We start from the raw sequence: 13,229 nt of genomic DNA on the forward strand, positions 1-13,229 counted from the left end.
ATGTGATGCGGCCCATTGTGATGTATATGTGGCCCATGTGATGCGGTCCATTAAGATTGTATGCGGCCCACTATGTTGTGTATGAGGCCCTTGTGTGAGGCCATGGGCCCACTATATGTTTGGCCCTATGAGGGCCACTCCTTGGGAGCAATGTTAGTTAAATGTCTACATTGATGGGCAATGATGGTTAAATATCCACATTATGAACTTCCCTTAGGCCCTTTTCGAGGCCGATCATCGATGCCGATTATCGGTGCCGCTTATCGATACCAATTATGAGTATGTGACAGCATAACATCATGATACATGCCCATACGCATCATCTGCATGTTCATGTGATTATGATTACAATACGCCCTAGCGATATCAGGGTTATGGCCTCACAGGCACGTCATAGATAGCCAGATGAGACACCGAAAATGTTTGGTTCAAGAATCTAGGCACTTTGAATGTCCATGGGTGAAAGTCCCTAAACCTCTAAGGCCAGGAGATGCCCCAACATCTAGACCAAGTAGATACATGAGCGCCCGAGTGTCGAATACTAGTAGGTCACGTCTCCCACTATGTCGTGGTCGGTTGGGAGGGGGTGTGGCCTTATCCGCCTGAGTGAGGGGGTTGTAAGCTAGGCTGAGTTTGACCAGCTCCCAAATGGGTCCGCTATCGATGAGCCGGGTAGGCATTGGTATACTACTGGCAGGTGGGTAGTGAGGTCTTTTCCACTCACTGGGCTGCGTGGCCGGCCGGGGCGGTAGCCAGCTTGGCATGTACTAGACCCCAGTGATGATCCCAGAGATGTACAGTACTGATATGTGGATTTATTAAGCAAGAATTGCATACTTAGCATTTTAACCATTCATTCATTCATTCACTATCCACTCAGGCTGGTGGTGCACAACTAATTGTTATGTGTACCTTCGCAATGGCTAGGATTTCGGTTGGGGCGCACGACTAACCTGAGATCGAGAGTTTACCACATTGAGTCTGATTATCCAAATTTGGGTATGGGACTAGTTTGGATAGAAGTCTCTTGTGATGGACCCCATGGCCTGCGATACTACGTACTATTATGCCGACTACACACTCCAGCTTGGTCATTTCATTCGTATCGTATATTGCATTGCATCTGCAGCATATGGCATTTTGGGTTGCTATGTTTCTATATTTATATGGCCTAGATGAGGTTGATGGTATTTGTAACTCTTCAAAATTACATATTGTATTTGTAACGACCTTGGAATTTTTGTGCTAATCTTTCCTTAAGTAGTTGTTTTTGGGGTAATTAGCGCTTTACTTGATTGCTTGTGAAATTCGCATCAATCACTTTAAATTGTATCTGCATGGCTCTAAACGTGTAGATTAGTGAGCGCTACGTTACTCGGAAATGTGGGATCCATCGCTAAATCCGGTTGTTCTGGGGAATTTTTGAAGATCTGGATCGGACCTGAACCACGCGTCGAAAGTCCGATGGCGATGATCTTAGGCATTGCGATCACCGAGTTGGGCTTGGTCTTCACCTCGAAAATCAAGTCGATCGGATGTTTAGGTCGATTTGGTTGAGCTCGGAGTGAAGAGTGTGAGGACGGTTGGAATTTATTAAGCTTTTATGAAATGTGAGTCGTGCGCTTGCGCGACGATTTTAAGCTATCTCACCGTTGGATTTCGACCCAATTTCACCCTCGATTAGGATGGTTGGCCCAGGCATATCCTAGTGCTTGTGGACTGATCGAGATTTCGTGACCGTTGAATTGAGTGTGGTCCGCCACGGTGATTTGAAGAGCCGGTCGGTACGAAAACTCAGCTGACCTAGATCCATGGTCGGTGAGCTTAAGTCCGACCTTTCGTGGTTATAGGCCCACCGGAAGTGCTTCGTTGGATCGAGAAAGGCGTACTTTGGTTATAACCTAAGTATACCTTGACCACTGGGTTATTTCCATCATTTTAAGGCCTATATATAGTCCTTAAACCCTAGCTCTCATTTCCATACGAATTTTCTCTAACCCTAGCTTGGAAAGAGAGTGGAAAAGAGAGAGTTAGTGAGAGAGATTAGTTGGTGAATCATCTTGATTCTTCCTTGTTCTTCTTCACCTTTGAACCTTCACTTTGAATCGTTCCTTTGGCGATTTTGAGTTCTTTTGGGGTAAGTTAAACTAACCCTAACTTTGTGTTAGAGCTTAGATTAGACTTGGTGTTGTTGTATCTCATTTCTATCCTTATTTTAGGGTATTCTAGCGCCGTTGTCGAAGACAACTCGTCTAAATGAGTTCGGCGGTTCTTTCTTTGCTTAAGGTGCGGACTTTAAGTGTATAGGTTATGGTTTTCAAGGCTTTCAATCCCGAGTTAGTGATTTATTCTTATTATGGATGAGATTTCACATGTCAAATGTTATGTTTGCATTGCTTTCTGATATGCATGTGCTATATTGAGATTTGTGTATTCTAAGTGTATTTATAAAGTACCATATACGTATAAAATACGCACTTGTGCTTGCCATGATTATTGGTCATGTATGTATGCTAGATGCATGTATGACAACTCCTTGGTAAAGGAATTGTCTAAGTGCATGTATTCCAACATACGTCATGTATGTTATTTCCTTGTATGCTAAGTGTTTGTAGAAATGCATGGATGACCTAAGTGTAACTGATTACACTAAGTGTGGGCGTTGAGAAGTGATTCTCAATACTCCCATGGATGCGCATGATTTCCTTTATGCATTTACATTTCAAGTTATTTAAATTCAAGCATTCCTATGCTTAAATTTATATTCTGTTGATTATTCTTCCAGATGTGTATGTAACATGATTTGAGTTGTTGATCCATTATTGTTTTACATTCCATATGAATATCTGTCGTAGTGTAGGATGTTTGGGACTATGCCTTAGTCCAAGAAATCGGTAATTGACCCTATGGTCGTGGTTGAGATTGCTTTCGCCACGTGAGACGCATTAGACGAACCCGAGTCGTATTAGAGTTGTCGGCGGTGGTTTGGCCACGCGGAGTGTTTGCGCACTCCATGTCGTTCAATTCAACGTGCGCTCGTGCTAGTCGAGTTCGTCAAATAACCCGATTGTCCGATGTATGTTAACCATGTATGGACGCTCTTGCTTGAATCTAGGGTACCGAACTTACCAGTGAAATCCTAATAACCATGGTACACCTGATCCGCTAAGACTCATGAGCCGGACATGGTGGTATGGGACACCGTGGTCGAGCCGTCGGCCTACGCTGGGGTGACGAGCCTCCCGTAGTGACCGGTGAGCAACTTAATCTCGTGAGCCGATTATGGTGGTATGGGACACTATATTCGTGCTGTTGTCGACCTACATTGATTGGTGACGAGCCCTTTGTAGTGACCTCGAGCATACCTGGATACCGCAAGGAGGTGACGAGCCGATCTGTGGTAGTAAGGGCATGAAAGGCGTGCATTGATTGGTGGCGAGCCCTTTGCTACGACCTTAAATATAAAATCGTATGAGATGTCTAGGATTGACGACCCTAGTATGGATCATTGTTTGGATGGTGACATGAGGAAGGTATCTTAGTTTCCCAATCTGTTGTGTGAAATGGACTAATAACAACTTGGTAATCATATCCATGCACCGCATTTGCATGTGCTTTGTAGATGTGGCGCACTTTGAGGCGATGTCATGCGTAACGTAAGATGAAGACGCGAGGGTGTACGCGTGAGGGCACGCATCATACCGCATTCATACTTGCATTAATAAGAGTACTTAGGATTTATTTAATTGTCTTGCTTTATCATTACTGTTTGATTGAGCTGATAACATGTTAACCAGAGTGCCTTATTGTTCCACCGAGTTGATCACTCACTCCCACGTTTAGAGGCGGTGTTACACACCCACCGGACTCTGTCTTAGGCCCCGATGTTGCAGATGTGGATGCGACGTCGAGGCAGAGCGGGAGCTGGATGACGACGAGGTGCCTTCTCCTATATGCGGTTTTGAGACGGGTTCTAGCGAGCCTCGATCTTGTGCGGGATCTATGGGATTACTATTTTGGGAACTGAAATGATGTAACTTGTACTTATAATTTTGATAAATAACACTTTTACACGATCGGGTTGTATATGTAATTCAAGGACTTACACTTGTACACATATTTTACTATAAGTCTTCCGCTTGCTTTATTCACTTATCCCTGAATCATATCTGCGTTTTGGCTTAATCTATCCCATGTTTATGTGCTAATACGGTCAACATACATCATTCATTAATTATGTTGCATAAGTGATGTTTTGGAACTCGGGAGGCGAGTTATGCTCGACCCCGAATTTCGGGCGTTACAAGTTGGTATCGAGCATGATCTGGATTAAACCGGACATAGGTTATGGTCACACACCGCACGTTGTCGCCACTATTAGTGTAATTGGGTGCGGGTCTATCATCGCTTTGTGTTTGTGCTCGTAGTTTCTATCGGCGAAAGTTTCTTGAAAACCTTCGCCGAGATCGAGTCTGTACTCTTACCCGATCACACACAAGTGACCCGAAACCTTTCCTAGACCCTCTATTAATGAGTGTAGATGGTCTATCTTCCCATTATTCATTTTTAAACCTTCCAGAAATCGCTGTTTGTATCAGATTTCTGTCAGAATGACCCGATAGGCTTCACACAAGGGGCCAATCGGGGCATTTTCTGTGGGACCCAGGGGGGGAACCACATCATTTGGACCAAGGAGGACCAGGAGGACCTCGCCAAATCGGCGAGGCATCGCCGATATGTCCAGAGACCGGCGATGCCATCGCCAGTTCGGCGAGGGATCGCCGGTCGGCGGGCCGGGCCGACGCGGGCCGATCGTCCCTAGGCTCAATGTGGCCCACCCCTCCACGGTTTTCATTTTAAAACCTCTCCTTTTACCTATTTCCTTCACAAAACCCACCTCCAAGCTTTCCTTTTCTTCCAAAACCTCTCCAAACTCTCTCAAATCTCTCCCAAATCTTCATCTTCCTCCCATTTTCGTGCAAACCCATCACCCCATTCTCAAATCTTCCATTCCATTGCTGATTTCTCCATCTTTCCCTCTCATTTGAGCCCTTTCATTCCCTTTTTGGCTCATAGTTGTGTGGAAGCTTCACCATCTTCCTATTTCTCTCTTTCTCTCATTTCTCATGACCCTCTTTGAGATTGTGATGACCATCTTTTCCATTTCTTCCCTTCTTTCCTTGATGGGGAAGAAGAGAGCGCCCGTGGATGAAGCCAGGCCGAGCCGCCCAACCCGTGCACGGAGGCCGAGAGGTGCCGCCGCTAGCACGTCCGCCACGCGCGAGTTCCAGACGAAGTGGGACCTCGATCCTCGAGCTCCTGTCAGTAGGACCTTGTTGGCGAAATTGTCGCATGGAGTCTATGAGGGGCGTAGAGTCCTTTTTGAGGCTCATGTTGATCCGTGGCTCTTTGGTGAGTTCTTCTTGTTGGAGCGCCTAGAAGGGGCTGGTTGGGGTCCCTTGTTCGAAGGCGAGTATCGCGCGAATGCTAGCACTATTCGGGCCTTCTATGCCAACATTCTGGAGCCTTCGCTGGATCCTCTGCAGTTCAAGATTCCCTGTGGTAGCGGTCGAGTTGGAATTGTCAATGTTGCTTTGATATCCCGACTCTTGAAGGTGCCACTTGGGGAAGTGCATGCCAGCGAGAAGAATGTGGACAGTGTGCGCGAGAGGGATCGTCGCACCCGATCCTTGTGTGGTCGTCTGGTCGAATGGCAGCCGAATAGGAGTCTTCTGGCTTCTTTCATGACGGACGACTTCCGTTTGCTTCACCACATCTTTACGTTCAATGTATATCCAAGGTGGAGCAACCGCAGCGAGTGTACGCGCCTGATGGTGGATTTTCTGTATCAGGTGGGGCAAGATGCGAAGTTGTGTGTGCCGACGTACGTCCTGCGCCAGATTATTCTCATCGCTCGTTCGAGTAGAAGGACCGAGTCTCTTCCCTTTGGCCGCCTCATTTGCAAGATCGCACATGAGTTTGGCTATAGGCTTGGAGCTGAGAAGCCGGTCCCTGTTCGCCATATCAACTTGAGGACCCTTAAGCTGATGGAGGTTGGTTCTGGTCGGCTTGCCTCAGAGGGTGAGGCCGGGTCTGAGAGTGGTGATGATGAGAGTTATGCTGAAGGCGGTGCGGAGTCTGAGGAAGAAGCAGAGCAAGACGAGGAAGAGATTGAGGCACAGGATTCGAGTGATCGCTCTCCTCCTGTGGTGCCAGAGGGCGCAGAGCAGGTTGCCAGAGATGCCCGTCTTACACGGCTTGAAGAAGGGCAAGCTGCTTTACGCCAGGAGATGGTTGATCTTCGAGGCTTGGTTAAGCACAAGTTCAAGAAGATGTCCCGGACTTTAAGTCTATTCTGTGTTGCTTGCAGGATAAGGGTGCTCCGCCTCCATCTCCCGATTCGACGAGTAGCATCGTCGTGGCCGTCTTTGCTTTGTTTGTGTTTTCTTTACGTGTGTAGCCGTTGTTGGCTTGTAGTTGGTGTTGTTGTAGTGTTGTAGTTAGTGGTTGTAGTAGTTGTGGTTGTTTGAAGTGTTAGATGTTGTTGTTTTCATGCTTTCCTAGTCGTGATTCATGTATTTCTGCACTACTTGTTTTTCGACGATTTGGGTTTATGGAATGCATGTTGTTTGTTTTGGTGTTGTGCTGTGTTGTTGTTGTGTGGATGGATTATGTGACTTAGAATCCGACAGGTTGCATCCTTTGATTTAATGTAGGGATGCCTCCTAAGGGTTCGAAGACTTCGACCCGTCTTTCTCTGATTGAGCTTGCTCGGGTTCCTCCCTTGAGCGATAGCCGGTCAGATCCACAGGTCCATCTTGCGTCGGTGTTGGGTCGACACCTATGGCTCCTCCATCACACCCTCGGTTCTGAGCCGAGCCATGCACCTTCTTACTCTTCACTGTTGATAGGTTTGAGCGAGATGATGTTGTTGATCGGCGGCGATTCAGCGGCCGGCGGCGGCGGGAGTTCCTCTCCTCCATGGCCGGCATCTTTGCTCAGTCGGTAGGGCGACTCCAACTGTTTCACCTATGCCTCCATCAGGGAGCGCCAGTGCCAGCGGTACTGCGGCACATTCGAGCGATTCCGGCGCTTGCGACCTCCTACTTTTGCGGGTTCTCATGGACGAGGAGGCCGAGTATTGGATTGACCGCATCTCTAAGATGCCGAGGCCGCTTCACTGTGAGGTCGAGCAAGTTGAGCTTGCCACCTTCATGTTTGAGAAGGAGGCCGGTTTGTGGTGGGACAGTGTGCTTCGCTCTGTCGAGAGGACTTCGTGTGGTCGTGGCGGGCGTTTGAGGCGCGCTTCCACGAGAAGTATTTCCGGTTACGCACCGACATGAGAAGGAGAGTGAGTTCCTTCGCCTCCGCCGGGGAGGGTTGTCGGTGACGAGTATGAGAACCGGTTTATTGAGTTGGGGCGGTATGTTCCTTTGATCTGGGTGATCGGCCGATGAGGATGCGGCATTTTTCTGAGGGGCTGCGACCTGAGATCCGATCGAAGATTTGCTGTGGCAGCATTTCTTCATATGCGGAGCTAGTGAGCATGTCCTTGCGAGCAGAGCAGGACGGAGATAGAGCGTCCCGCATGCGAGCACCGATGCCTCCTAGGCCGAGACCGGATTTCCATGGTGCACCTTTCCTTGGCAAGAGGCCGCGTGTTGATTCTCCTCCGAGGCGTTCGCGCCGCCGCTCAGCAGATGAGAGCCGATCTTAGATGTTCTTATTGTGGGAAGGTTGGGCACTTGGACCGTTTCTGCTTCTCGTATGCGAGCCGGTGGTTTTACTCCACCGCAGAGGGTTAGCCGTCCGATGCCTCGGTTATTTCTCCTCCTCCTCTTCGATCGGCGCCAGCTCATCCATCCTTCAGAGCTGCAGTTCTGGTTTCAGGCCACCTCGGCGGCCCATGGTTCCTCCGCCGAATCGTCGGCGAGGCTCGTGTTCATGCGCTTTCAACTGAAGCTGACTTGGTGCCGAGGTCCTTTGAGGTGACAGCGCATATTGAAGGTATTCCGTTTCTGTGCTAGTGGATACGGGGTCCACTACTTCTCTTATTTCTTATGCGGCAATTAGGCGTTTGGGTTTGAGATCTGTTCCTATACCTGGAGTGACGCTTACTACCGCTACGGGGATGTCCTCTGCCTTGGGCAAGCGTTGTATGGATTGTTTGGTCGATCTGGGAAGTGGATCGATCCGTGTTGATTTGCTAGTCGCACCGCTTTATCACTACGATGTTATTATGGGTATGGATTGGCTCACGAGGATGCGAGTTGAGATTAATTGTGAAGCGAGATCAGTGACGATCCATGGACCTGAGGGCGAGATTGTTACTTTCCCGGTTCAGGTCAGTTACCCTATTCGTATTGTTTTTTATTCTTCTCTTTTGGAGATTTCGTCCGAATCTGCTTTGGATATTACTCCGTTTGTTCAGGTGTTTGAATATGTGTTTGAGTCTATTCCTGGATTACCTCCTCAGCGTGAGATTGATTTTGCTATCGATCTTATGCCTGGTGCGGCGCCCATTTCTTTACCCACCTATCGGATGCCTCCGAGTGAAATGGAGGAGTTGAGGAAGCAGATAGATGGTTTGCTGGAATTGGGTTTTATTCGGCCCAGTGTGTCTCCTTGGGGAGCACTGTTTTGTTTGTGAAGAAGAAGGATGGTTCCTTGCGATTGTGTATTGATTATCGCGAGTTGAATTAAGGTAGCTGTGAAGAATAAGTACCCTTTGCCCGGGATTGATGATCTGTTTGATCGGTTGAAGGGGGCACGGTACTTCTCGAAGGTTGATCTGCGATCGGTATCATCGATTGCGCGTCGAGGATGGGGGCGTGCGAGAAGACCGCTTTAGGACCGGCCGGTCATTATGAGTTCCTTGTGATGTCGTTCGTTGGGACGCACCGGCCGTGTTCATGGATCGAATGAACAGGATTTCGACCATTTCTGTTTCGATTCGTCATTGTATTTATTGATGACATCTTGATTTATTCGGCGAGCCGGCAGAGCACGAGGAGCACTTAAGAGCGGTTTTGGGTACTCTTAGGGAGCATCGGCTTTTCGCACAAGAAGTGTGATTTCCGGAAAGAGGAAGTCAAGTTCTGGGACATGTGGTGTCCAAGGAAGGTATAGCCGTCGACCTTGCCAAGGTAGGTGCAGTGCAGGAAGCCTGGTTCGATTTTCGAGGTGAGGAGTTTTCTTGGCCTTGCAGGCTATTATCGACGCTTTATTCGGGACTTCTCGAAGATTGCCGGACCGTTGTCGCGGTGACACGGAAGGATTTGAAGTTTGCTTGGAGTGAGCGGGCGGAGTTATTTTCAGGAAGTGAAGGACAAGTTGACGTCCGCCCCTGTGCTAGTATTGCGAGCAAGGGGTTAAGTATATTATATATCCTGACGCCTCTCGCGTTGGTGGGTTGTGTCCTTATGCGGAAGGACGGGGTGATTGCTTATGCTTCGCGTCGATTAAGGAAACACGAAGAGAATTACCCTACGCACGACATGGATTGGCAGGTGTCATCTTCGCATTAAAGCTTTGGAGACATTACCTCTATGGTGAGGAGTTCGAGCTCTTTTGCGACCACAAGAGCCTTAAGTATATTTTCACGCGGCGTGATTTGAATATGAGGCAGGCAGATGGATGGAAACATTGAAGGACTTCAAGTTCGATGTTTCTTACCATCCTGGTAAGGCGAACCTTGTGGCGGATGCGTTGAGTCGCAAGAAGGCTTTGGAGTTTGCGGCTCCGATGACAGAGTGGGAGATGTTGGAGTTCGTGCGCGATTTTGAGCGAAGCTTACGGTGGTTGAGCCGTATGAGGTTATCGCACACATTCGTGTATAGCCCCCCTTATCGGCGAGAGGATCGTTGCAGCTCAGGCGGATGATGAGCTTTTGGTGAAGATGAGGCGGCGGGTTGGTACGGATGAGAACTCCGAGTGTTAGTTCCGATGGGGGCCTACGTTTTCGTGGCCGGTTATGTGTTCTTGACATCACTGACTTGAGACGTGAGGTTCTCGAGTTAGCCCATAGTTCTAAGCTTGCGATGCATCCAGGTAGCACGAAGATGTATCGGGATATGAAGAGGTCTTATTGGTGGGACAATATGAAGGTCCAGATTGCTGAATTTGTTTCTTGTTGTCTCACGTGCCAGCAGGTCAAGGCAGAGCATCGCTGACCTCCTGGGTTGCTGCAGCCCATGCCCATAGCCGAATGGAAGTGGGATTTCATCTCTATGGATTTTATTTCTTGCTGAGGACGAGAAAGGGATTTGACTCTATTTGGGTGATCGTCGATCGATTAACGAAGTCGGCGCATTTCTTACCGATCGAGTCACTTACTCTGCAGACGAGTTGGCTAGGTTGTATATCAAGGAGATAGTGCGTCGACATGGATTCCCCTGGAGATTGTGTCGATAGAGACACGCGTTTTACATCTATCTTATGGACTCGTATCCAGGAAGCGATGGGTGTGGCGAAGTACCGCGTTTCATCCGCAAGCAGATGGGGAGACGGAGCGCGTGAATCAAGTCTTGAAGGATATGTTGCGAGCTTGTGTTTTGGATTTCAAAGACGGTTGGGATGATTGTCTTCATGCCGAGTTCGCGTATAATAATAGTTTCACTAGTATCGGCATGGCTCCCTTCGAGGCGTTGTATGGTCGCCGTGCGAGCACCACATTGTTGGGCGAAATTGGTGGCGTAGTTTGCTTGGCCTAGAGTTGGTGCAGTGACTTCAGAGAAGGTTGACATCATTCGGCGTCGACTTCTGACGGCGAGCAGGAGAGTTATGCTGATACGAGGCGTCGGCCGCTTGAGTTCGTAGTGGGAGATCATGTTTTTCTGAAGGTCTCTCCTATGAAGGGAGTTTTGCGGTTCGGTAAGAAGGGGAAGCTGACGCCGAGATTTATTGGTCCATTTCAAGTTCTGGATCGAGTGGGAGCGGTAGCATACCGCCTTGCTTTGCCCACACCTCTTGTGGGCGTGCATAACGTATTTCATGTTTCTATGCTGAAGAAGTACGTTCCTGATGCTTCGCATATTATCAGTTGGGAGCAAGTGCAGTTGAGTGAGGATGCCACTTATGTACTACGACCGACGCGTATTCTCGACAGGAAGGAGCAGGTATTGCGTAGCAAGGTTATCCCTCTTGTGAAGGTGCTATGGACGCATCATGGAGTGGAAGAGGCTACTTGGGAATCTGAAGCTGAGGTCAAGAAGACCTACCCTCTGATCCTTGAGGCTTATATTAAGGTATGAATTTCGAGGATGAAATTTTCTTTAAGGGGGATAGATTGTAACGACCTTGGAATTTCTGTGCTAACCTTTCCTTAAGTAGTTGTTTTTGGGGTAATTAGCGCTTTACTTGATTGCTTGTGAAATTCGCATCAATCACTTTAAATTGTATCTGCATGGCTCTAAACGTGTAGATTAGTGAGCGCTATGTTACTCTGAAATCTGTGATCCATCGCTAAATCCGGTTGTTCGGGGAATTTTTGGAAGATCTGGATCGGACTGGACAGCGCGTCGAAAGTCCGATGGCGATGATCTTAATTGCGGTCACCGAGTTGGGCTTGGTCTTCACCTCGAAAATCAAGTCGATCGGATTTTGGGTCGATTTGGTTGAGCTCGGAGTGAAGAGTGTGAGAACGGTTGGAATTTATTAAGCTTTTATGAAATCGGAGTCGTTGCTCGCGCGACGATTTTAAGCTATCGACCGTTGGATTCGACCCAATTTCACCCTCGAATCAGGATGGTTGGCCAGGCATATCCTAGTGCTTGTGGACTGATCGAGATTCCGTGACCGTTGAATTGAGTGTGGTCGCCACGGCTGATCTCCAACCGGGATGAAAACTCAGGCTGACCTAGATCCATGGTCGGTGAGCTTAAGTCGACCTTTCGTGGTTATAGGCCCACCGAAGTGCTTCGTTGGATCGAGAAAGGCGTACTTTGGTTATAACCTAAGTATACCTTGACCATGGGGTTATTTCCATCATTTTAAGGCCTATATATAGTCCTTAAACCTAGCTCTCATTTCCATACGAATTTTCTCTAACCCTAGCTTGGAAAGAGAGTGGAAAAGAGAGAGTTAGTGAGAGAGATTGGTTGGTGAATCATCTTGATTCTTCCTTGTTCTTCTTCACCTTTGAACCTTCACTTTGAATCGTTCCTTTGGCGATTTTGAGTTCTTTTGGGGTAAGTTAAACTAACCCTAATTTGTGTTAGAGCTTAGATTAGACTTGGTGTTGTTGTATCTCATTTCTATCCTTATTTTAGGGTATTCTAGCGCCGTTGTCGAAGACAACTCGTCTAAATCAGTTCGGCGGTTCTTTCTTTGCTTAAGGTGCGGACTTTAAGTGTATAGGTTATGGTTTTCAAGGCTTTCAATCCCGATTAGTGATTTATTCTTGTTATGGATGAGATTTCACATGTCAAATGTTATGTTTGCATTGCTTTCTGATATGCATGTGCTATATTGAGATTTGTGTATTCTAAGTGTATTTATAAAGTACCGTATACGTATAAAATACGCACTTGTGTTTGCCATGATTATTGGTCATGTATGTATGCTAGATGCATGTATGACAACTCCTTGGTAAAGGAATTGTCTAAGTGCATGTATTCCAACATACGTCATGTATGTTATTTCCTTGTATGCTAAGTGTTTGTAGAAATGCATGAATGACCTAAGTGTAACTGATTCACTAAGTGTGGGCGTTGAGAAGTGATTCTCAATACTCCCATGGATGCGCATGATTTCCTTTATGCATTTACATTCCAAGTTATTTAAATTCAAGCATTCCTATGCTTACATTTATATTAAGTTGATTATTCTTCAGATGTGTATGTAACATGATTTGAGTGGTTGTTCCATTACTGTTTTACATTCCATATGAATATATGTAGTAGTGTAGGATGTTTGGGACTATGCCTTAGTCCAGGAAATCGGTAATTGACCCTATGGTCGTGGTTGAGATTGCTTTCGCCACGTGAGACGCATTAGACGAACCCGAGTCGTATTAGAGTTGTCGGCGGTGGTTTGGCCACGCGGAGTGTTTGCGCACTCCATGTCGTTCAATTCAACGTGCGCTCGTGCTAGTCGAGTTCGTCAAATAACCCGATTGTCCGATGTATGTTAACCATGTATGGACGCTATTGCTTGAATCTAGGGTACCGAACTTACCAGTGAAATCCTATTAACTATGGTACTGATCCGCTAAGACTCATGAGCCGGAC

The sequence above is a fragment of the Magnolia sinica genome, chromosome 14 (assembly GCF_029962835.1).
Source record: "Magnolia sinica isolate HGM2019 chromosome 14, MsV1, whole genome shotgun sequence".
NCBI lineage: Eukaryota > Viridiplantae > Streptophyta > Magnoliopsida > Magnoliales > Magnoliaceae > Magnolia > Magnolia sinica.